The following is a 27,130-nucleotide window of genomic DNA, read 5'->3' as shown; positions in this document are numbered from 1 at the left end:
ACAAGAAAACTGACTCTTCTTATTGTCTATGTTTTGAACCATTTCTGTGACACTAGTTATAGATTCCGATGCTTGACTTCAGGTTTAGTGTATCCCTCTGACCTTCTTATTGACGATGAAACACAGATATTGCATCGGAATTAATTACAAATGCACAATGCCGACTTAAGTACAAGAAAACTGGCTCATCTTACTGTCTATGTTTGAACCATTCATGTGACACTAGTTATAGATTCCGATGCTTCACTTCAGGTTTACTGTATACATCTAACCTTCTTATTGACGATGAAACACAGAAATTGCATCGGAATTAAATACAAAAGGCACCATGCCGACTCAAGTACAAGAAGACTGGCTCATCTTACTGTCTATGATATGAAACTTTCCTGTGAGACCGGTTTTAGATTCCGATGCTTCACTTCAGGTTCACTGTATCCCTCTGACCTTCTTATTGACGATGAAACACAGAAATTGCATCGGAATTAATTACAAAAGGTACAATGCCGACTTAAGTACAAGAAAACTGACTCTTCGTACTGTCTATGTTTTGAACCATTCCTGTGACACTAGTTATAGATTCCGATGCTTCACTTCATCTTTACTGTATCCCTCTGACCTTCTTATTGACGATGAAATACAGAAATTGCATCGGAATTAAATACATAAGGCACAATGCTTACTTAACTACAAGAAAACTGACTCTTCTTACTGTCTATGTTTTGAACCATTCCTTTGACACTAGTTATACATTCCGATGCTTCACTTCAGGTTCACTGTATCCCTCTGACACTTTTATTGACGATGAAACACTGAAATTGCATCGTAATTAAATACAAAAGGCACATTGCCGACTTAAGTACAAGAAAACTGACTCTTCTTACTGTCTATGTTTTGAACCATTATTGTGACACTAGTTATAGATTCCGATGCTTCACTTCAGGTTTACTGTATGCCTCTGACCTTCTTATTGACGATGAAGCACAGAAATTGCATCGGAATTAAATACAAAAGTCCCAATGCCGACTTAAGTACAACAAAACTGACTCTTCTTACTGTCTATGTTTTGAACCATTCCTGTGACACTAGTTATAGATTCCGATGCTTCACTTCAGGTTTACTGTATCCCTCTGACCTTCTTATTGACGATGAAACACAGAAATTGCATCGGATTAAATACAAAAGGCACAATGCCGACTTAAGTACAAGAAAACTGATCTTCTTACTGTCTATGTTTTGAACCATTCCTGTGACACTAGTTATAGATTCCGATGCTTCACTTCAGGTTTACTGTATGCTTCTGACCTTCTTATTGACGATGAAACACAGAAATTGGATCGGAACTAAATACAGAAGGCACCATGCCGAATTAAGTACAAGAAAACTGACTCTTCATATTGTCTATGTTTTGAACCATTCCTGTGACACTAGTTATAGATTCCGATGCTTTACTTCAGGTTTACTGTATACCTCTGACCTTCTTATTGACGATGAAACACAGAAATAGCATCGGAATTAAATACAAAAGGCACAATGCCGACTTAGGTACAGGAAAACTGACTCTTCTTACTGTCAATGCTTTTGAACAATTCCTGTGACACTAGTTATAGATTCCGATGCTTCACTTCAGGTTTACTGTAAGACTCTGACCTTCTTATTGACGATGAAACACAGATATTGCATCGGAATTAAATACAAAAGGCACAATGCCGACTTAAGTACAAGAAAACTGACTCTTCATACTGTCTATGATTTGAACCATTCCTATGACACTAGTTATAGATTCCGATGCTTCACTTAAGGTTACTTGTATCCCTCTGACCTTCTTATTGACGATAAAACACAGAAATTGCATCGAAATTAAATAGAAAAGGTACAATGCCGACATAAGTAGAAGAAAACTGACTCTTCTTACTGTCTATAATTTTAACCATTCCTGTGACACTAGTTATAGATTCCGATGCTTCACTTCAGGTTTACTGTATCCCTCTGACCTTCTTATTGACGATGAAACACAGAAATTGCATCGGAATTAAATACAAAAGGCACAATGCCGACTTAAGTACAAGAAAACTGACTCTTCTTACTGTCTATGTTTTGAACCATACCTGTGACACTAATTATAGATTCCGATGCTTCACTTCAGGTTTACTGTATACCTCTGACCTTCTTATTGACGATGAAACACAGAAATTGCATCGGAATGAAATACAAAAGGCACAATGCCGACTTAAGTACAAGAAAACTGACTCTTCTTACTGACTATGTTTTGAACAATTCCTGTGACACAAGTTATAGATTCCGCCGTTTCACTTCAGGTTTACCGTATCCCGCCGACCTTCTTATTAACGATGAAACACAGAAATTGCATCGGATTAAATACAAAAGGCACAATGCCGACTTAAGTACAAGAAAACTGACTCTTCTTACTGTCTATGTTTTGAACCATACCTGTGACACTAATTATAGATTTCGATGCTTCACTTCAGGTTTACTGTATCCCTCTGACCTTCTTATTGACGATGAAACACAGAAATTGCATCGGACTTAAATACAAAAGGCACAATGCCGACTTAAGTACAAGAAAACTGACTCTTCTTACTGTCTATGTTTTGAACCATACCTGTGACACTAATTATAGATTCCGATGCTTCACTTCTGGTTTACTGTATACCTCTGACCTTCTTATTGACGATGAAACACAGAAATTGCTTCGGAATTAAATACAAAAGGCACAATGCCGACTTAAGTACAAGAAAACTGACTCTTCTTACTGTCTATGTTTTTAACAATTCCTGTGACACAAGTTATAGATTCCGACGTTTCACTTCAGGCTTACCGTATCCCGCCGACCTTCTTATTGACGATGAAACACAGAAATTGCATCGGATTAAATACAAACGGCACAATGCCGACTTAAGTACAAGAAAACTGACTCTTCTTACTGACTATGTTTTGAACCATACCTGTGACACTAGTTATAGATTCCGATGCTTCACTTTAGGTTTACTGTGTCCCTCTGACCTTCTTATTGACGATGAAACACAGAAATTGCATCGGAATTAAATACAAAAGGCACAATGCCGACATAAGTACAAGTAAACTGACTCTTCTTACTGTCTATGTTTTGAACCATTCCTTTGACACTAGTTATACATTCCGATGCTTCACTTCAGGTTCACTGTATCCCTCTGACATTTTTATTGACGATGAAACACTGAAATTGCATCGTAATTAAATACAAAAGGCACAATGCCGATTTAAGTACAAGAAAACTGACTCTTCTTACTGTCTATGTTTTGAACCATTCCTTTGACACTAGTTATACATTCCGATGCTTCACTTCAGGTTTACTGTATCCCTCTGACATTTTTATTGACGATGAAACACTGAAATTGCATCGTAATTAAATACAAAAGGCACATTGCCGACTTAAGTACAAGAAAACTGACTCTTCTTACTGTCTATGTTTTGAACCATTATTGTGACACTAGTTATAGATTCCGATGCTTCAATTCAGGTTTACTGTATGCCTCTGACCTTCTTATTGACGATGAAGCACAGAAATTGCATCGGAATTAAATACAAAAGTCCCAATGCCGACTTAAGTACAACAAAACTGACTCTTCTTACTGTCTATGTTTTGAACCATTCCTGTGACACTAGTTATAGATTCCGAAGCTTCACTTCAGGTTTACTGTATCCCTCTGACCTTCTTATTGACGATGAAACACAGAAATTGCATCGGAATTAAATACAAGAGGCACAATGCCGACGTAAGTACAAGAAAACTGACTCTTCTTACTCTCTATGTTTTGAACAATGCCGGTGACACTAGTTATAGATTCCGATGCTTCACTTCAGGTTTACCGTATCCCTCCGACCTTCTTATTGACGATGAAACACAGAAATTGCATCGGATTAAATACAAAAGGCACAATGCCGACTTAAGTACAAGAAAACTGATCTTCTTACTGTCTATGATTTGAAGCATTCCTGTGACACAAGTTATAGAATCCGATGTTTCACTTCAGGTTCATTATATCCCTCTGACCTTCTTATTGACGATGAGTCACTGAAATTACATCGGAATTAAATACATAAGGCACAATGCCGACTTAAGTACAAGAAAACTGACTCTTCTTACTGTCTATGTTTTGAACCATTCCTGTGACACTAGTTATAGATTCCGATGCTTCACTTCAGGTTTACTGTATGCTTCTGACCTTCTTATTGACGATGAAACACAGAAATTGGATCGGAATTAAATACAGAAGGCACCATGCCGACTTAAGTACAAGAAAACTGACTCTTCATACTGTCTATGTTTTGAACCATTCCTGTGACACTAGTTATAGATTCCGATGCTTTACTTCAGGTTTACTGTATACCTCTGACCTTCTTATTGACGATGAAACACAGAAATAGCATCGGAATTAAATACAAAAGGCACAATGCCGACTTAGGTACAGGAAAACTGACTCTTCTTACTGTCAATGTTTTGAACAATTCCTGTGACACTAGTTATAGATTCCGATGCTTCACTTCAGGTTTACTGTAAGACTCTGACCTTCTTATTGACGATGAAACACAGATATTGCATCGGAATTAAATACAAAAGGCACAATGCCGACTTAAGTACAAGAAAACTGACTCTTCATACTGTCTATGATTTGAACCATTCCTATGACACTAGTTATAGATTCCGATGCTTCACTTAAGGTTACTTGTATCCCTCTGACCTTCTTATTGACGATAAAACACAGAAATTGCATCGAAATTAAATAGAAAATGTACAATGCCGACATAAGTAGAAGAAAACTGACTCTTCTTACTGTCTATAATTTTAACCATTCCTGTGACACTAGTTATAGATTCCGATGCTTCACTTCAGGTTTACTGTATCCTTCTGACCTTCTTATTGACGATGAAACACAGAAATTGCATCGGAATTAAATACAAAAGGCACAATGCCGACTTAAGTACAAGAAAACTGACTCTTCTTACTGTCTATGTTTTGAACCATACCTGTGACACTAATTATAGATTCCGATGCTTCACTTCAGGTTTACTGTATACCTCTGACCTTCTTATTGACGATGAAACACAGAAATTGCCTCGGAATTAAATACAAAAGGCGCAATGCCGACTTAAGTACAAGAAAACTGACTCTTCTTACTGTCTATGTTTTGAACAATTCCTGTGCCACAAGTTATAGATTCCGACGTTTCACTTCAGGTTTACCGTATCCCGCCGACCTTCTTATTGACGATGAAACACAGAAATTGCATCGGATTAAATACTAAAGGCACAATGGCGACTTAAGTACAAGAAAACTGACTCTTCTTACTGACTATGTTTTGAACAATTCCTGTGACACAAGTTATAGATTCCGACGTTTCACTTCAGGTTTACCGTATCCCGCCGACCTTCTTATTGACGATGAAACACAGAAATTGCATCGGATTAAATACAAAAGGCACAATGCCGACTTAAGTACAAGAAAACTGACTCTTCTTACTGACTATGTTTTGAACCATACCTGTGACACTAGTTATAGATTCCGATGCTTCACTTTAGGTTTACTGTGTCCCTCTGACCTTCTTATTGACGATGAAACACAGAAATTGAATCAGAATTAAATACAAAAGGCACAATGCCGACTTAAGTACAAGAAAACTGACTCTTCTTACTATCTATGCTTTGAACAATACCTGTGACACTAGTTATAGATTTCGATGCTTCACTTCAGGTTTACCATATCCCTCCGATCTTCTTATTGACGATGAGTCACTGAAATTGCATCGGAATTAAATACAAAAGGCACAAGGCCGACTTAAGTACAAGAAAACTGACTCTTCTTACTGTCTATGTTTTGAACCATTCCTGTGACACTAGTTATAGATTCCGATGCTTCACTTCAGGTTTACTATATCCCTCTGACCTTCTTATTGACGATGAGTCACTGAAATTGCATCGGAATTAAATACAAAAGGCACAAGGCCGACTTAAGTACAAGAAAACTGACTCTTCTTACTGTCTATGTTTTGAACCATTCCTGTGACACTAGTTATAGATTCCGATGCTTCACTTCAGGTTTACTGTATGCTTCTGACCTTCTTATTGACGATGAAACACAGAAATTGCATCGGAATTAAATACAAAAGGCACCATGCCGACTTAAGTACAAGAAAACTGATCTTCTTACTGTCTATGTTTTGAACCATTCCTGTGACACTAGTTATAGAATTCGATGCTTCACTTCAGGTTCACTATATCCCTCTGACCTTCTTATTGACGATGAAACACAGAAATTGCATCGGAATTAAATACAAAAGGCACAATGCCGACTAAAGTACAAGAAAACCGATCTTCTTAATGTCTATGTTTTGAACCATTCCTGTGGCACTAGTTATAGAATCCGATGCTTCACTTCAGGTTCACTATATCTTTCTGACCTTCTTATTGACGATGAGTCACTGAAATTGCATCGGAATTAAATACAAAAGGCACAATGCCGACTTAAGTACAAGAAAACTGACTCTTCATACTGTCTATGTTTTGAACCATTTCTGTGACACTAGTTATAGATTCCGATGCTTCAATTCAGGTTTACTGTATCCCTCTGACCTTCTAATTGACGATGAAACACAGATATTGCATCGGAATTAATTACAAATGCACAATGCCGACTTAAGTACAAGAAAACTGACTGTTCTTACTGTCTATGTTTTGAACCATTCATGTGACACTAGTTATAGATTCCGATGCTTCACTTCAGGTTTACTGTATACCTCTGACCTTCTTATTGACGATGAAACACAGAAATTGCATCGGAATTAAATACAAAAGGCACCATGCCGACTCAAGTACAAGAAGACTGGCTCATCTAACTGTCTATGATTTGAAACTTTCCTGTGAGAGCGGTTTTAGATTCCGATGCTTCACTTCAGGTTTCCTGTATCCCTCTGACCCTCTTATTGACGATGAAACACAGAAATTGCATCGGATTAAATACAAAAGGCACAATGCCGACTTAAGTACAAGAAAACTGATCTTCTTACTGTCTATGTTTTGAAGCATTCCTGTGACACAAGTTATAGAATCCGATGCTTCACTTCAGGTTCATTATATCCCTCTGACCTTCTTATTAAGATGAGTCACTGAAATTACATCGGAATTAAATACAAAAGGCACATTGCCGACTTAAGTACAAGAAAACTGACTCTTCTTACTGTCTATGTTTTGAACCATTATTGTGACACTAGTTATAGATTCCGATGCTTCACTTCAGGTTTACTGTATCCCTCTGACCTTCTAATTGACGATGAAACACAGATATTGCATCGGAATTAATTACAAATGCACAATGCCGACTTAAGTACAAGAAAACTGACTGTTCTTACTGTCTATGTTTTGAACCATTCATGTGACACTAGTTATAGATTCCGATGCTTCACTTCAGGTTTACTGTAAGACTCTGACCTTCTAATTGACGATGAAACACAGATATTGCATCTGAATTAAATACAAAAGGCACAATGCCGACTTAAGTACAAGAAAACTGACTCTTCATACTGTCTATGATTTGAACCATTCCTATGACACTAGTTATAGATTCCGATGCTTCACTTAAGGTTACTTGTATCCCTCTGACCTTCTTATTGACGATAAAACACAGAAATTGCATCGAAATTAAATAGAAAAGGTACAATGCCGACATAAGTAGAAGAAAACTGACTCTTCTTACTGTCTATAATTTTAACCATTCCTGTGACACTAGTTATAGATTCCGATGCTTCACTTCAGGTTTACTGTATCCCTCTGACCTTCTTATTGACGATGAAACACAGAAATTGCATCGGAATTAAATACAAAAGGCACAATGCCGACTTAAGTACAAGAAAACTGACTCTTCTTACTGTCTATGTTTTGAACCATTCCTTTGACACTAGTTATACATTCCGATCCTTCACTTCAGGTTCACTGTATCCCTCTGACATTTTTATTGACGATGAAACACTGAAATTGCATCGTAATTAAATACAAAAGGCACATTGCCGACTTAAGTACAAGAAAACTGACTCTTCTTACTGTCTATGTTTTGAACCATTATTGTGACACTAGTTATAGATTCCGATGCTTCACTTCAGGTTTACTGTATGCCTCTGACCTTCTTATTGACGATGAAGCACAGAAATTGCATCGGAATTAAATACAAAAGTCCCAATGCCGACTTAAGTACAACAAAACTGACTCTTCTTACTGTCTATGTTTTGAACCATTCCTGTGACACTAGTTATAGATTCCGATGCTTCACTTCAGGTTTACTGTATCCCTCTGACCTTCATATTGACGATGAAACACAGAAATTGCATCGGATTAAATACAAAAGGCACAATGCCGACTTAAGTACAAGAAAACTGATCTTCTTACTGTCTATGTTTTGAACCATTCCTGTGACACTAGTTATAGATTCCGATGCTTCACTTCAGGTTTACTGTATGCTTCTGACCTTCTTATTGACGATGAAACACAGAAATTGGATCGGAACTAAATACAGAAGGCACCATGCCGAATTAAGTACAAGAAAACTGACTCTTCATACTGTCTATGTTTTGAACCATTCCTGTGACACTAGTTATAGATTCCGATGCTTTACTTCAGGTTTACTGTATACCTCTGACCTTCTTATTGACGATGAAACACAGAAATAGCATCGGAATTAAATACAAAAGGCACAATGCCGACTTAGGTACAGGAAAACTGCTTCTTCTTACTGTCAATGCTTTTGAACAATTCCTGTGACACTAGCTATAGATTCCGATGCTTCACTTCAGGTTTACTGTAAGACTCTGACCTTCTTATTGACGATGAAACACAGATATTGCATCGGAATTAAATACAAAAGGCACAATGCCGACTTAAGTACAAGAAAACTGACTCTTCATACTGTCTATGATTTGAACCATTCCTATGACACTAGTTATAGATTCCGATGCTTCACTTAAGGTTACTTGTATCCCTGTGACCTTCTTATTGACGATAAAACACAGAAATTGCATCGAAATTAAATAGAAAAGGTACAATGCCGACATAAGTAGAAGAAAACTGACTCTTCTTACTGTCTATAATTTTAACCATTCCTGTGACACTAGTTATAGATTCCGATGCTTCACTTCAGGTTTACTGTATCCCTCTGACCTTCTTATTGACGATGAAACACAGAAATTGCATCGGAATTAAATACAAAATGCACAATGCCGACTTAAGTACAAGAAAACTGACTCTTCTTACTGTCTATGTTTTGAACCATACCTGTGACACTAATTATAGATTCCGATGCTTCACTTCAGGTTTACTGTATACCTCTGACCTTCTTATTGACGATGAAACACAGAAATTGCTTCGGAATTAAATACAAAAGGCACAATGCCGACTTAAGTACAGGAAAACTGACTCTTCTTACTGTCTATGTTTTGAACAATTCCTGTGACACAAGTTATAGATTCCGCCGTTTCACTTCAGGTTTACCGTATCCCGCCGACCTTCTTATTGACGATGAAACACAGAAATTGCATCGGATTAAATACAAAAGGCACAATGCCGACTTAAGTACAAGAAAACTGACTCTTCTTACTGACTATGTTTTGAACCATACCTGTGACACTAGTTATAGATTCCGATGCTTCACTTTAGGTTTACTGTGTCCCTCTGACCTTCTTATTGACGATGAAACACAGAAATTGCATCGGAATTAAATACAAAAGGCACAATTCCGACTTAAGTACAAGAAAACTGACTCTTCTTACTGTCTATAATTTTAACCATTCCTGTGACACTAGTTATAGATTCCGATGCTTCACTTCAGGTTTACTGTATCCCTCTGACCTTCTTATTGACGATGAAACACAGAAATTGCATCGGAATTAAATACAAAAGGCACAATGCCGACTTAAGTACAAGAAAACTGACTCTTCTTACTGTCTATGTTTTGAACCATTCCTTTGACACTAGTTATACATTCCGATGCTTCACTTCAGGTTCACTGTATCCCTCTGACATTTTTATTGACGATGAAACACTGAAATTGCATCGTAATTAAATACAAAAGGCACATTGCCGACTTAAGTACAAGAAAACTGACTCTTCTTACTGTCTATGTTTTGAACCATTATTGTGACACTAGTTATAGATTCCGATGCTTCACTTCAGGTTTACTGTATGCCTCTGACCTTCTTATTGACGATGAAGCACAGAAATTGCATCGGAATTAAATACAAAAGTCCCAATGCCGACTTAAGTACAACAAAACTGACTCTTCTTACTGTCTATGTTTTGAACCATTCCTGTGACACTAGTTATAGATTCCGATGCTTCACTTCAGGTTTACTGTATCCCTCTGACCTTCTTATTGACGATGAAACACAGAAATTGCATCGGATTAAATACAAAAGGCACAATGCCGACTTAAGTACAAGAAAACTGATCTTCTTACTGTCTATGTTTTGAACCATTCCTGTGACACTAGTTATAGATTCCGATGCTTCACTTCAGGTTTACTGTATGCTTCTGACCTTCTTATTGACGATGAAACACAGAAATTGGATCGGAACTAAATACAGAAGGCACCATGCCGAATTATGTACAAGAAAACTGACTCTTCATACTGTCTATGTTTTGAACCATTCCTGTGACACTAGTTATAGATTCCGATGCTTTACTTCAGGTTTACTGTATACCTCTGACCTTCTTATTGACGATGAAACACAGAAATAGCATCGGAATTAAATACAAAAGGCACAATGCCGACTTAGGTACAGGAAAACTGACTCTTCTTACTGTCAATGCTTTTGAACAATTCCTGTGACACTAGTTATAGATTCCGATGCTTCACTTCAGGTTTACTGTAAGACTCTGACCTTCTTATTGACGATGAAACACAGATATTGCATCGGAATTAAATACAAAAGGCACAATGCCGACTTAAGTACAAGAAAACTGACTCTTCATACTGTCTATGATTTGAACCATTCCTATGACACTAGTTATAGATTCCGATGCTTCACTTAAGGTTACTTGTATCCCTGTGACCTTCTTATTGACGATAAAACACAGAAATTGCATCGAAATTAAATAGAAAAGGTACAATGCCGACATAAGTAGAAGAAAACTGACTCTTCTTACTGTCTATATTTTTAACCATTCCTGTGACACTAGTTATAGATTCCGATGCTTCACTTCAGGTTTACTGTATCCCTCTGACCTTCTTATTGACGATGAAACACAGAAATTGCATCGGAATTAAATACAAAAGGCACAATGCCGACTTAAGTACAAGAAAACTGACTCTTCTTACTGTCTATGTTTTGAACCATACCTGTGACACTAATTATAGATTCCGATGCTTCACTTCAGGTTTACTGTATACCTCTGACCTTCTTATTGACGATGAAACACAGAAATTGCTTCGGAATTAAATACAAAAGGCACAATGCCGACTTAAGTACAAGAAAACTGACTCTTCTTACTGTCTATGTTTTGAACAATTCCTGTGACACAAGTTATAGATTCCGCCGTTTCACTTCAGGTTTACCGTATCCCGCCGACCCTCTTATTGACGATGAAACACAGAAATTGCATCGGATTAAATACAAAAGGCACAATGCCGACTTAAGTACAAGAAAACTGACTCTTCTTACTGACTATGTTTTGAACCATACCTGTGACACTAGTTATAGATTCCGATGCTTCACTTTAGGTTTACTGTGTCCCTCTGACCTTCTTATTGACGATGAAACACAGAAATTGCATCGGAATTAAATACAAAAGGCACAATGCCGACTTAAGTACAAGAAAACTGACTCTTCTAACTGTCTATGTTTTGAACCATACCTGTGACACTAATTATAGATTCCGATGCTTCACTTCAGGTTTACTGTATCCCTCTGACCTTCTTATTGACGATGAAACACAGAAATTGCATCGTACTTAAAAACAAAAGGCACAATGCCGACTTAAGTACAAGAAAACTGACTCTTCTTACTGTCTATGTTTTGAACCATACCTGTGACACTAATTATAGATTCCGATGCTTCACTTCAGGTTTACTGTATACCTCTGACCTTCTTATTGACGATGAAACACAGAAATTGCTTCGGAATTAAATACAAAAGGCACAATGCCGACTTAAGTACAAGAAAACTGACTCTTCCTACTGTCTATGTTTTGAACAATTCCTGTGACACAAGTTATAGATTCCGACGTTTCACTTCAGGTTTACCGTATCCCGCCGACTTTCTTATTGACGATGAAACACAGAAATTGCATCGGATTAAATACAAACGGCACAATGCCGACTTAAGTACAAGAAAACTGACTCTTCTTACTGACTATGTTTTGAACCATACCTGTGACACTAGTTATAGATTCCGATGCTTCACTTTAGGTTTACTGTGTCCCTCTGACCTTCTTATTGACGATGAAACACAGAAATTGCATCGGAATTAAATACAAAAGGCACAATGCCGACTTAAGTACAAGAAAACTGACTCTTCTTACTGTCTATGTTTTGAACCATTCCTTTGACACTAGTTATACATTCCGATGCTTCACTTCAGGTTCACTGTATCCCTCTGACATTTTTATTGGCGATGAAACACTGAAATTGCATCGTAATTAAATACAAAAGGCACAATGCCGACTTAAGTACAAGAAAACTGACTCTTCTTACTGTCTATGTTTTGAACCATTCCTTTGACACTAGTTATACATTCCGATGCTTCACTTCAGGTTCACTGTAACCCTCTGACATTTTTATTGACGATGAAACACTGAAATTGCATCGTAATTAAATACAAAAGGCACATTGCCGACTTAAGTACAAGAAAACTGACTCTTCTTACTGTCTATGTTTTGAACCATTATTGTGACACTAGTTATAGATTCCGATGCTTCACTTCAGGTTCATTATATCCCTCTGACCTTCTTATTGACGATGAGTCACTGAAATTACATCGGAATTAAATACAAAAGGCACAATGCCGACTTAAGTACAAGAAAACTGATTCTTCTTACTGTCTATGTTTTGAACCATTCCTGTGACACTAGTTATAGATTCCGATGCTTCACTTCAGGTTTACTGTATGCATCTGACCTTCTTATTGACGATGAAACACAGAAATTGGATCGGAATTAAATACAGAAGGCACCATGCCGACTTAAGTACAAGAAAACTGACTCTTCATACTGTCTATGTTTTGAACCATTCCTGTGACACTAGTTATAGATTCCGATGCTTTACTTCAGGTTTACTGTATACCTCTGACCTTCTTATTGACGATGAAACACAGAAATAGCATCGGAATTAAATACAAAAGGCACAATGCCGACTTAGGTACAGGAAAACTGACTCTTCTTACTGTCAATGTTTTGAACAATTCCTGTGACACTAGTTATAGATTCCGATGCTTCACTTCAGGTTTACTGTAAGACTCTGACCTTCTTATTGACGATGAAACACAGATATTGCATCGGAATTAAATACAAAAGGCACAATGCCGACTTAAGTACAAGAAAACTGACTCTTCATACTGTCTATGATTTGAACCATTCCTATGACACTAGTTATAGATTCCGATGCTTCACTTAAGGTTACTTGTATCCCTCTGACCTTCTTATTGACGATAAAACACAGAAATTGCATCGAAATTAAATAGAAAAGGTACAATGCCGACATAAGTAGAAGAAAACTGACTCTTCTTACTGTCTATAATTTTAACCATTCCTGTGACACTAGTTATAGATTCCGATGCTTCACTTCAGGTTTACTGTATCCCTCTGACCTTCTTATTGACGATGAAACACAGAAATTGCATCGGAATTAAATACAAAAGGCACAATGCCGACTTAAGTACAAGAAAACTGACTCTTCTTACTGTCTATGTTTTGAACCATTCCTTTGACACTAGTTATACATTCCGATCCTTCACTTCAGGTTCACTGTATCCCTCTGACATTTTTATTGACGATGAAACACTGAAATTGCATCGTAATTAAATACAAAAGGCACATTGCCGACTTAAGTACAAGAAAACTGACTCTTCTTACTGTCTATGTTTTGAACCATTATTGTGACACTAGTTATAGATTCCGATGCTTCACTTCAGGTTTACTGTATGCCTCTGACCTTCTTATTGACGATGAAGCACAGAAATTGCATCGGAATTAAATACAAAAGTCCCAATGCCGACTTAAGTACAACAAAACTGACTCTTCTTACTGTCTATGTTTTGAACCATTCCTGTGACACTAGTTATAGATTCCGATGCTTCACTTCAGGTTTACTGTATCCCTCTGACCTTCATATTGACGATGAAACACAGAAATTGCATCGGATTAAATACAAAAGGCACAATGCCGACTTAAGTACAAGAAAACTGATCTTCTTACTGTCTATGTTTTGAACCATTCCTGTGACACTAGTTATAGATTCCGATGCTTCACTTCAGGTTTACTGTATGCTTCTGACCTTCTTATTGACGATGAAACACAGAAATTGGATCGGAACTAAATACAGAAGGCACCATGCCGAATTAAGTACAAGAAAACTGACTCTTCATACTGTCTATGTTTTGAACCATTCCTGTGACACTAGTTATAGATTCCGATGCTTTACTTCAGGTTTACTGTATACCTCTGACCTTCTTATTGACGATGAAACACAGAAATAGCATCGGAATTAAATACAAAAGGCACAATGCCGACTTAGGTACAGGAAAACTGCTTCTTCTTACTGTCAATGCTTTTGAACAATTCCTGTGACACTAGCTATAGATTCCGATGCTTCACTTCAGGTTTACTGTAAGACTCTGACCTTCTTATTGACGATGAAACACAGATATTGCATCGGAATTAAATACAAAAGGCACAATGCCGACTTAAGTACAAGAAAACTGACTCTTCATACTGTCTATGATTTGAACCATTCCTATGACACTAGTTATAGATTCCGATGCTTCACTTAAGGTTACTTGTATCCCTGTGACCTTCTTATTGACGATAAAACACAGAAATTGCATCGAAATTAAATAGAAAAGGTACAATGCCGACATAAGTAGAAGAAAACTGACTCTTCTTACTGTCTATAATTTTAACCATTCCTGTGACACTAGTTATAGATTCCGATGCTTCACTTCAGGTTTACTGTATCCCTCTGACCTTCTTATTGACGATGAAACACAGAAATTGCATCGGAATTAAATACAAAATGCACAATGCCGACTTAAGTACAAGAAAACTGACTCTTCTTACTGTCTATGTTTTGAACCATACCTGTGACACTAATTATAGATTCCGATGCTTCACTTCAGGTTTACTGTATACCTCTGACCTTCTTATTGACGATGAAACACAGAAATTGCTTCGGAATTAAATACAAAAGGCACAATGCCGACTTAAGTACAGGAAAACTGACTCTTCTTACTGTCTATGTTTTGAACAATTCCTGTGACACAAGTTATAGATTCCGCCGTTTCACTTCAGGTTTACCGTATCCCGCCGACCTTCTTATTGACGATGAAACACAGAAATTGCATCGGATTAAATACAAAAGGCACAATGCCGACTTAAGTACAAGAAAACTGACTCTTCTTACTGACTATGTTTTGAACCATACCTGTGACACTAGTTATAGATTCCGATGCTTCACTTTAGGTTTACTGTGTCCCTCTGACCTTCTTATTGACGATGAAACACAGAAATTGCATCGGAATTAAATACAAAAGGCACAATTCCGACTTAAGTACAAGAAAACTGACTCTTCTTACTGTCTATAATTTTAACCATTCCTGTGACACTAGTTATAGATTCCGATGCTTCACTTCAGGTTTACTGTATCCCTCTGACCTTCTTATTGACGATGAAACACAGAAATTGCATCGGAATTAAATACAAAAGGCACAATGCCGACTTAAGTACAAGAAAACTGACTCTTCTTACTGTCTATGTTTTGAACCATTCCTTTGACACTAGTTATACATTCCGATGCTTCACTTCAGGTTCACTGTATCCCTCTGACATTTTTATTGACGATGAAACACTGAAATTGCATCGTAATTAAATACAAAAGGCACATTGCCGACTTAAGTACAAGAAAACTGACTCTTCTTACTGTCTATGTTTTGAACCATTATTGTGACACTAGTTATAGATTCCGATGCTTCACTTCAGGTTTACTGTATGCCTCTGACCTTCTTATTGACGATGAAGCACAGAAATTGCATCGGAATTAAATACAAAAGTCCCAATGCCGACTTAAGTACAACAAAACTGACTCTTCTTACTGTCTATGTTTTGAACCATTCCTGTGACACTAGTTATAGATTCCGATGCTTCACTTCAGGTTTACTGTATCCCTCTGACCTTCTTATTGACGATGAAACACAGAAATTGCATCGGATTAAATACAAAAGGCACAATGCCGACTTAAGTACAAGAAAACTGATCTTCTTACTGTCTATGTTTTGAACCATTCCTGTGACACTAGTTATAGATTCCGATGCTTCACTTCAGGTTTACTGTATGCTTCTGACCTTCTTATTGACGATGAAACACAGAAATTGGATCGGAACTAAATACAGAAGGCACCATGCCGAATTATGTACAAGAAAACTGACTCTTCATACTGTCTATGTTTTGAACCATTCCTGTGACACTAGTTATAGATTGCGATGCTTTACTTCAGGTTTACTGTATACCTCTGACCTTCTTATTGACGATGAAACACAGAAATAGCATCGGAATTAAATACAAAAGGCACAATGCCGACTTAGGTACAGGAAAACTGACTCTTCTTACTGTCAATGCTTTGAACAATTCCTGTGACACTAGTTATAGATTCCGATGCTTCACTTCAGGTTTACTGTAAGACTCTGACCTTCTTATTGACGATGAAACACAGATATTGCATCGGAATTAAATACAAAAGGCACAATGCCGACTTAAGTACAAGAAAACTGACTCTTCATACTGTCTATGATTTGAACCATTCCTATGACACTAGTTATAGATTCCGATGCTTCACTTAAGGTTACTTGTATCCCTCTGACCTTCTTATTGACGATAAAACACAGAAATTGCATCGAAATTAAATAGAAAAGGTACAATGCCGACATAAGTAGAAGAAAACTGACTCTTCTTACTGTCTATAATTTTAACCATTCCTGTGACACTAGTTATAGATTCCGATGCTTCACTTCAGGTTTACTGTATCCCTCTGACCTTCTTATTGACGATGAAACACAGAAATTGCATCGGAATTAAATACAAAAGGCACAATGCCGACTTAAGTACAAGAAAACTGACTCTTCTTACTGTCTATGTTTTGAACCATACCTGTGACACTAATTATAGATTCCGATGCTTCACTTCAGGTTTACTGTATACCTCTGACCTTCTTATTGACGATGAAACACAGAAATTGCTTCGGAATTAAATACAAAAGGCACAATGCCGACTTAAGTACAAGAAAACTGAGTCTTCTTACTGTCTATGTTTTGAACAATTCCTGTGACACAAGTTATAGATTCCGCCGTTTCACTTCAGGTTTACCGTATCCCGCCGACCTTCTTATTGACGATGAAACACAGAAATTGCATCGGATTAAATACAAAAGGCACAATGCCGACTTAAGTACAAGAAAACTGACTCTTCTTACTGACTATGTTTTGAACCATACCTGTGACACTAGTTATAGATTCCGATGCTTCACTTTAGGTTTACTGTGTCCCTCTGACCTTCTTATTGACGATGAAACACAGAAATTGCATCGGAATTAAATACAAAAGGCACAATGCCGACTTAAGTACAAGAAAACTGACTCTTCTAACTGTCTATGTTTTGAACCATACCTGTGACACTAATTATAGATTCCGATGCTTCACTTCAGGTTTACTGTATCCCTCTGACCTTCTTATTGACGATGAAACACAGAAATTGCATCGTACTTAAAAACAAAAGGCACAATGCCGACTTAAGTACAAGAAAACTGACTCTTCTTACTGTCTATGTTTTGAACCATACCTGTGACACTAATTATAGATTCCGATGCTTCACTTCAGGTTTACTGTATACCTCTGACCTTCTTATTGACGATGAAACACAGAAATTGCTTCGGAATTAAATACAAAAGGCACAATGCCGACTTAAGTACAAGAAAACTGACTCTTCCTACTGTCTATGTTTTGAACAATTCCTGTGACACAAGTTATAGATTCCGACGTTTCACTTCAGGTTTACCGTATCCCGCCGACTTTCTTATTGACGATGAAACACAGAAATTGCATCGGATTAAATACAAACGGCACAATGCCGACTTAAGTACAAGAAAACTGACTCTTCTTACTGACTATGTTTTGAACCATACCTGTGACACTAGTTATAGATTCCGATGCTTCACTTTAGGTTTACTGTGTCCCTCTGACCTTCTTATTGACGATGAAACACAGAAATTGCATCGGAATTAAATACAAAAGGCACAATGCCGACTTAAGTACAAGAAAACTGACTCTTCTTACTGTCTATGTTTTGAACCATTCCTTTGACACTAGTTATACATTCCGATGCTTCACTTCAGGTTCACTGTATCCCTCTGACATTTTTATTGACGATGAAACACTGAAATTGCATCGTAATTAAATACAAAAGGCACAATGCCGACTTAAGTACAAGAAAACTGACTCTTCTTACTGTCTATGTTTTGAACCATTCCTTTGACACTAGTTATACATTCCGATGCTTCACTTCAGGTTCACTGTAACCCTCTGACATTTTTATTGACGATGAAACACTGAAATTGCATCGTAATTAAATACAAAAGGCACATTGCCGACTTAAGTACAAGAAAACTGACTCTTCTTACTGTCTATGTTTTGAACCATTATTGTGACACTAGTTATAGATTCCGATGCTTCACTTCAGGTTCATTATATCCCTCTGACCTTCTTATTGACGATGAGTCACTGAAATTACATCGGAATTAAATACAAAAGGCACAATGCCGACTTAAGTACAAGAAAACTGATTCTTCTTACTGTCTATGTTTTGAACCATTCCTGTGACACTAGTTATAGATTCCGATGCTTCACTTCAGGTTTACTGTATGCTTCTGACCTTCTTATTGACGATGAAACACAGAAATTGGATCGGAATTAAATACAGAAGGCACCATGCCGACTTAAGTACAAGAAAACTGACTCTTCATACTGTCTATGTTTTGAACCATTCCTGTGACACTAGTTATAGATTCCGATGCTTTACTTCAGGTTTACTGTATACCTCTGACCTTCTTATTGACGATGAAACACAGAAATAGCATCGGAATTAAATACAAAAGGCACAATGCCGACTTAGGTACAGGAAAACTGACTCTTCTTACTGTCAATGTTTTGAACAATTCCTGTGACACTAGTTATAGATTCCGATGCTTCACTTCAGGTTTACTGTAAGACTCTGACCTTCTTATTGACGATGAAACACAGATATTGCATCGGAATTAAATACAAAAGGCACAATGCCGACTTAAGTACAAGAAAACTGACTCTTCATACTGTCTATGATTTGAACCATTCCTATGACACTAGTTATAGATTCCGATGCTTCACTTAAGGTTACTTGTATCCCTCTGACCTTCTTATTGACGATAAAACACAGAAATTGCATCGAAATTAAATAGAAAAGGTACAATGCCGACATAAGTAGAAGAAAACTGACTCTTCTTACTGTCTATAATTTTAACCATTCCTGTGACACTAGTTATAGATTCCGATGCTTCACTTCAGGTTTACTGTATCCTTCTGACCTTCTTATTGACGATGAAACACAGAAATTGCATCGGAATTAAATACAAAAGGCACAATGCCGACTTAAGTACAAGAAAACTGACTCTTCTTACTGTCTATGTTTTGAACCATACCTGTGACACTTATTATAGATTCCGATGCTTCACTTCAGGTTTACTGTATACCTCTGACCTTCTTATTGACGATGAAACACAGAAATTGCTTCGGAATTAAATACAAAAGGCGCAATGCCGACTTAAGTACAAGAAAACTGACTCTTCTTACTGTCTATGTTTTGAACAATTCCTGTGACACAAGTTATAGATTCCGACGTTTCACTTCAGGTTTACCGTATCCCGCCGACCTTCTTATTGACGATGAAACACAGAAATTGCATCGGATTAAATACAAAAGGCACAATGCCGACTTAAGTACAAGAAAACTGACTCTTCTTACTGACTATGTTTTGAACCATACCTGTGACACTAGTTATAGATTCCGATGCTTCACTTTAGGTTTACTGTGTCCCTCTGACCTTCTTATTGACGATGAAACACAGAAATTGAATCAGAATTAAATACAAAAGGCACAATGCCGACTTAAGTACAAGAAAACTGACTCTTCTTACTATCTATGCTTTGAACAATACCTGTGACACTAGTTATAGATTCCGATGCTTCACTTCAGGTTTACCATATCCCTCCGATCTTCTTATTGACGATGAGTCACTGAAATTGCATCGGAATTAAATACAAAAGGCACAAGGCCGACTTAAGTACAAGAAAACTGACTCTTCTTACTGTCTATGTTTTGAACCATTCCTGTGACACTAGTTATAGATTCCGATGCTTCACTTCAGGTTTACTATATCCCTCTGACCTTCTTATTGACGATGAGTCACTGAAATTGCATCGGAATTAAATACAAAAGGCACAAGGCCGACTTAAGTACAAGAAAACTGACTCTTCTTACTGTCTATGTTTTGAACCATTCCTGTGACACTAGTTATAGATTCCGATGCTTCACTTCAGGTTTACTGTATGCTTCTGACCTTCTTATTGACGATGAAACACAGAAATTGCATCGGAATTAAATACAAAAGGCACCATGCCGACTTAAGTACAAGAAAACTGATCTTCTTACTGTCTATGTTTTGAACCATTCCTGTGACACTAGTTATAGAATCCGATGCTTCACTTCAGGTTCACTATATCCCTCTGACCTTCTTATTGACGATGAAACACAGAAATTGCATCGGAATTAAATACAAAAGGCACAATGCCGACTAAAGTACAAGAAAACCGATCTTCTTAATGTCTATGTTTTGAACCATTCCTGTGGCACTAGTTATAGAATCCGATGCCTCACTTCAGGTTCACTATATCTTTCTGACCTTCTTATTGACGATGAGTCACTGAAATTGCATCGGAATTAAATACAAAAGGCACAATGCCGACTTAAGTACAAGAAAACTGACTATTCATACTGTCTATGTTTTGAACCATTTCTGTGACACTAGTTATAGATTCCGATGCTTCAATTCAGGTTTACTGTATCCCTCTGACCTTCTTATTGACGATGAGACACAGATATTGCATCGGAATTAATTACAAATGCACAATGCCGACTTAAGTACAAGAAAACTGACTGTTCTTACTGTCTACGTTTTGAACCATTCATGTGACACTAGTTATAGATTCCGATGCTTCACTTCAAGTTTACTGTATACCTCTGACCTTCTTATTGACGATGAAACACAGAAATTGCATCGGAATTAAATACAAAAGGCACCATGCCGACTCAAGTACAAGAAGACTGGCTCATCTAACTGTCTATGATTTGAAACTTTCCTGTGAGAGCGGTTTTAGATTCCGATGCTTCACTTCAGGTTTCCTGTATCCCTCTGACCCTCTTATTGACGATGAAACACAGAAATTGCATCGGAATTAAATACAAAAGGCACAATGCCGACTTAAGTACAAGAAAACTGACTCTTCTTACTGTCTATGTTTTAAACCATTCCTGTGACACTAGTTATGATTACGATGCTTCACTTCCGGTTTATTGTATCCCTCTGACCTTCTTATTGACGATGAAACACAGAAATTGAATCGGAATAAAATAAAAAGGCACAATGCCGACTTAAGTACAAGAGAACTGACTCTTACTACTGTCTATGCTTTGAACCATTTTTGTGATACTTGTCATAGATTTCGATGCTTCACTTCAGTCTTACTGTATCCCTCTGACCTTCTAATTGACGATGAAACACAGAAATTGCATCGGAATTAGATACAAAGGGCACAATTCTGATTTAAATACAAGAAAACTGACTCTTCTTACTGTCTATGTTTTGAACCATTCATGTGACTCTAATTATAGATTCCGATGCTTCACTTCAGAATTACTGTATCCCTCTGACATTCTTATTGACGATGAAATACAGAAATTACATGGGAATTAAATGCAAAAGGCACAATGCCGACTTAACTTCAAGAAAACTGACTCTTCTTACTGTCTATGTTTTGAACCATTCCTGTGACACTAGTTATACATTCCGATGCTTCACCTCAGGTTTACTGTATCCCTCTGACCATCTTATTGACGATAAAACACAGAAATTGCAACGGACTTAAATACAAAAGGCACAATGCCAACTTAAGTACAAGAAAACTGACTCTTCTTACTGTCTATGATTTGAACCATTCCTCTGACACTAGTTATAGATTCCGATGCTTCCCTTCAGGTTTACTGTATCCCTCTGACCTTCTTACTGACGATGAAACACAGAAATTGCATCGGAATTAAATAGAAAAGGCACAATGCCGATTTAAGTACAAGAAAACTAACTCTTCTTACTGTCTATGTTTTGAATCATTCATGTGACACAAGTTATAGATTCCGATTCTTCACTGCAGGTTTACTGTATACCTGTGACCTTCTTATTGACGATGAAACTCAGAAATTGCATCGGAATTAAATACAAAAGGCACAATGCCGACTTCAAGAAAACTGAATCTTCTTACTGTCTATGTTTTGAATCATTCATGTGACACAAGTTATAGATTCCGATTCTTCACTGCAGGTTTACTGTATCCCTCTGACCTTCCTATTGACGATGAAACACAGAAATTGCATCGGAATTAAATACAAAAGGCACAATGCCGAATTAAGTACAAGAAAACTGACTCTTCTTACTGTCAATGCTTTGAACAATTCCTGTGACACTAGTTATAGATTCCGATGCTTCACTTCAGGTTTACTGTATGCCTCTGACCTTCTTATTGACGATGAAACACAGATATTGCATCGGAATTAAATACAAAAGGCACAATGCAACTTAAGTACAAGAAAACTGACTCTTCTTACTGTCTATGTTTTGAACCATTCCTGTGACACTAGATATAGATTCCGATGCTTCACTTCCGGTTTACTGTATCCCTCTGACCTTCTTATTCACGATGAAACACAGAAATTGCATCGTAATAAAATACAAAAGGCACAATGCCGACTTAAGTACAAGAAAACTGACTCTTATTACTGTCTATGTTTTGAACCATTCCTGTGACACTAGTGATAGATTCCGATGCTTCACTTCAGGTTTACTTTATCCCTCTGACCTTCTTATAGACGATGAAACACAGAAATTGCATCGGAATTAAATACAAAAGGCACAATGCTGATTTAAATACAAGAAAACTGTCTCTTCTTACTGTCTATGTTTTGAACCGTTCATGAGACACTAATTATAGATTCCGATGCTTCACTGTAGGTTTACTGTATCCCTCTGACCTTCTTATTGACGATGAAATACAGAAATTGCATCGGTATTAAATACAAAAGGCACAATGCCGACTTAGCTACAAGAAAACTGACTCTTCTTACTGTCTATGTTTTGAACCATTCCTGTGACACTAGTTATAGATTCCGATGCCTCACTTCAGGTTTACTGTATCCCTCTGACCATCTTATTGACGATGAGTCACAGAAATTGCATCGGAATTAAATACAAAAGGCACAATGCCGACTTAATTACAAGAAAACTGACACTTCTTACTCTCTATGTTTGGAACCATTCCTGTGACACTAGTTATAGATTCCGATGCTTCACTTCAGGTTCACTGTATCCCTCTGACCTTCTTATTGACGATGAAACACTGAAATTGCCCCGGAATTAAATACAAAAGGCACAATGCCGACTTAAATACAAGAAAACAGACCCTTCTTACTGTCTATGTTTTGAACCATTCCTGTGACACTAGTTATAGATTCTGATGCTTCACTTCAGGTTTACTGTATACCTCTAACCTTCTTATTGACGATGAAACACAGAAATTGCATCGGAATTAAATACAAAAGGCACCATGCCGACTCAAGTACAAGAAGACTGGCTCATCTTACTGTCTATGATATGAAACATTCCTGTCAGACCGGTTTTAGATTCCGATGCTTCACTTCAGGTTTACTGTATCCCTCTGACCCTCTTATTGACAATGAAACACAGAAATTGCATCGGAATTCAATACAAAAGGCACAATGCCGACTTAAGTACAAGAAAACTGACTCTTCTTACTGTCTATGTTTTGAACCATTCCTGTGACACTAGTTATGATTCCGACGTTTCACTTCAGGTTTACCGTATCCCGTCGACCTTCTTATTGACGATGAAACACAGAAATTGCAACGGAATTAGATACAAAAGGCACAATGCTGATTTAAATACATAAAAACTGACGCTTCTTACAGTCTATGTTTTGAACCATTCATGTGACTCTAATTATAGATTCCGATGCTTCACTTCAGGTTTACTGTATCCCTCTGACCTTCTTATTGACGATGAAATACAGAAATTGCATCGGAATTAAATACAAAAGGCACAATGCCGACTTAACTACAAGAAAACTGACTCTTCTTACTGTCTATGTTTTGAACCATTCCTGTGACACTAGTTATAGATTCCGACGCTTCACTTCAGGTTTACTGTATGCCTCTGACCTTATTATTGACGATGAAACACAGAAATTGCATCGGAATTAAATACAAAAGGCCCAATGCCGACTTAAGGACAACAAAACTGACTCTTCTTACTGTCTATGTTTTGAACCATTCCTGTGACACTAGTTATAGATTCCGATGCTTCACTTCAGGTTTACTGTATCCCTCTGACCATCTTATTGACGATGAAACACAGAAATTGCATCGGAATTAAATACAAAAGGCACAATGCCGACTTAAGTACAAGAATACTGACTCTTCTTACTGTCTATGTTTTGAACCATTCCTGTGACACTAGTTATAGATTCCGATGCTTCCCTTCAGGTTTACTGTATCACTCTGACCTTCTTACTGACGATGAAACACAGAAATTGCATCGGAATTAAATAGAAAAGGCACAATGCCGATTTAAGTACAAGAAAACTAACTCTTCTTACTGTCTATGTTTTGAACCATTCCTGTGACACTAGTTATAGATTCCGTTGCTTCACTTCAGGTTTACTGTATCCCTCTGACCTTCTTATTGACGATGAAACACAGAAATCGCATCGGAATTAAATACAAAAAAAACACAATGCCGACTTAAGTACAAGAAAACTCACTCTTCTTACTGCCTATGTTTTGAACCATACCAGAGACACTAGTTATAGATTCCGATGCTTCACTTCAGGTTTACTGTATACCTCTGACCTTCTTATTGACGATGAAACACAGAAATTGCATCGGAATTAAATACAAAAGGCACAATGCCGACTTCAAGAAAACTGACTCTTCTTACTGTCTATGTTTTGAACCATTCATGTGACACAAGTTATAGATTCCGATTCTTCACTGCAGGTTTACTGTATCTCTCTGACCTTCTTATTGACGATGAAACACAGAAATTGTATCGGAATTAAATACAAAAGGCACAATGCCGACTTAAGTACAAGAAAACTGACTCTTCTTACTGTCAATGATTTGAACAATTCCTGTGACACTAGTTATAGATTCCGATGCTTCACTTCAGGTTTACTGTATGCCTCTGACCTTCTTATTGACGATAAAACACAGATATTGCATTGGAATTAAATACAAAAGGCACAATGCAACTTAAGTACAAGAAAACTGACTCTTCTTACTGTCTATGTTTTGAACCATTCCTGTGACACTAGTTATAGATTCCGATGCTGCACTTCCGGTTTACTGTATCCCTCTGACCTTGTTATTGACGATGAAACACAGAAATTGCATCGGAATAAAATACAAAAGCACAATGACGACTTAAGTTCAAGAAAACTGACTCTTCTTACTGTCTATGTTTTGAACCATTCCTGTGGCACTAGTGATAGATTCCGATGCTTCACTTCAGGTTTACTGTATCCCTCTGACCTTCTTATTGACGATGAAACACAGAAATTGCTTCGGAATTAAATACAAAAGGCACAATGCTGATTTAAATACAAGAAAACTGTCTCTTCTTACTGTCTATGTTTTGAACCATTCATGTGACACTAATTATAGATTCCGATGCTTCACTGTAGGCTTACTGCATCCCTCTGACCTTCTTATTGACGATGAAATACAGAAATTGCATCGGAATTAAATACAAAAGGCACAATGCCGACTTAGCTACAAGAAAACTGACTCTTCTTACTGTCTATGTTTTGAACCATTCCTGTGACACTAGTTATAGATTCCGATGCTTCACTTCAGGTTTACTGTATCCCTCTGACCATCTTATTGACGATGAGTCACAGAAATTGCATCGGAATTAAATACAAAAGGCACAATGCCGACTTAATTACAAGAAAACTGATTCTTCATACTGTCTATGATTTGAACCATTCCTGTGACACTAGTTATAGATTCCGATGCTTCAGTTGAGGTTTACTGTATCCCTCTGACCTTCTTATTGACGATGAAACACAGAAATTTCATCGGAATTAAATACAAATGGCACAATGCCGACTTAAGTACAAGAAAACTGACTCTTCTTACAGTCTATGTTTGGAACCATTCCTGTGACACTAGTTATAGATTCCGATGCTTCCCTTCAGGTTTACTGTATCCCTCTGACCTTCTTACTGACGATGAAACACAGAACTTGCATCGGAATTAAATAGAAAAGGCACAATGCCGATTTAAGTACAAGAAAACTGACTCTTCTTACTGTCTATGTTTTGAACCATTCCTGTGACACTAGTTACAGAATCCGATGCTTCACTTCAGGTTTACTGTATCCCTCTGACCTTCTTATTGATGATGAAACACAGAAATTGCATCGGAATTAACTACAAAAGAAGTACAATGCCGACATA

This window comes from Schistocerca serialis, unplaced genomic scaffold (assembly GCF_023864345.2).
Source record: "Schistocerca serialis cubense isolate TAMUIC-IGC-003099 unplaced genomic scaffold, iqSchSeri2.2 HiC_scaffold_1393, whole genome shotgun sequence".
Taxonomy (NCBI): domain Eukaryota; kingdom Metazoa; phylum Arthropoda; class Insecta; order Orthoptera; family Acrididae; genus Schistocerca; species Schistocerca serialis.
This window is presented reverse-complemented; position numbering follows the sequence as displayed.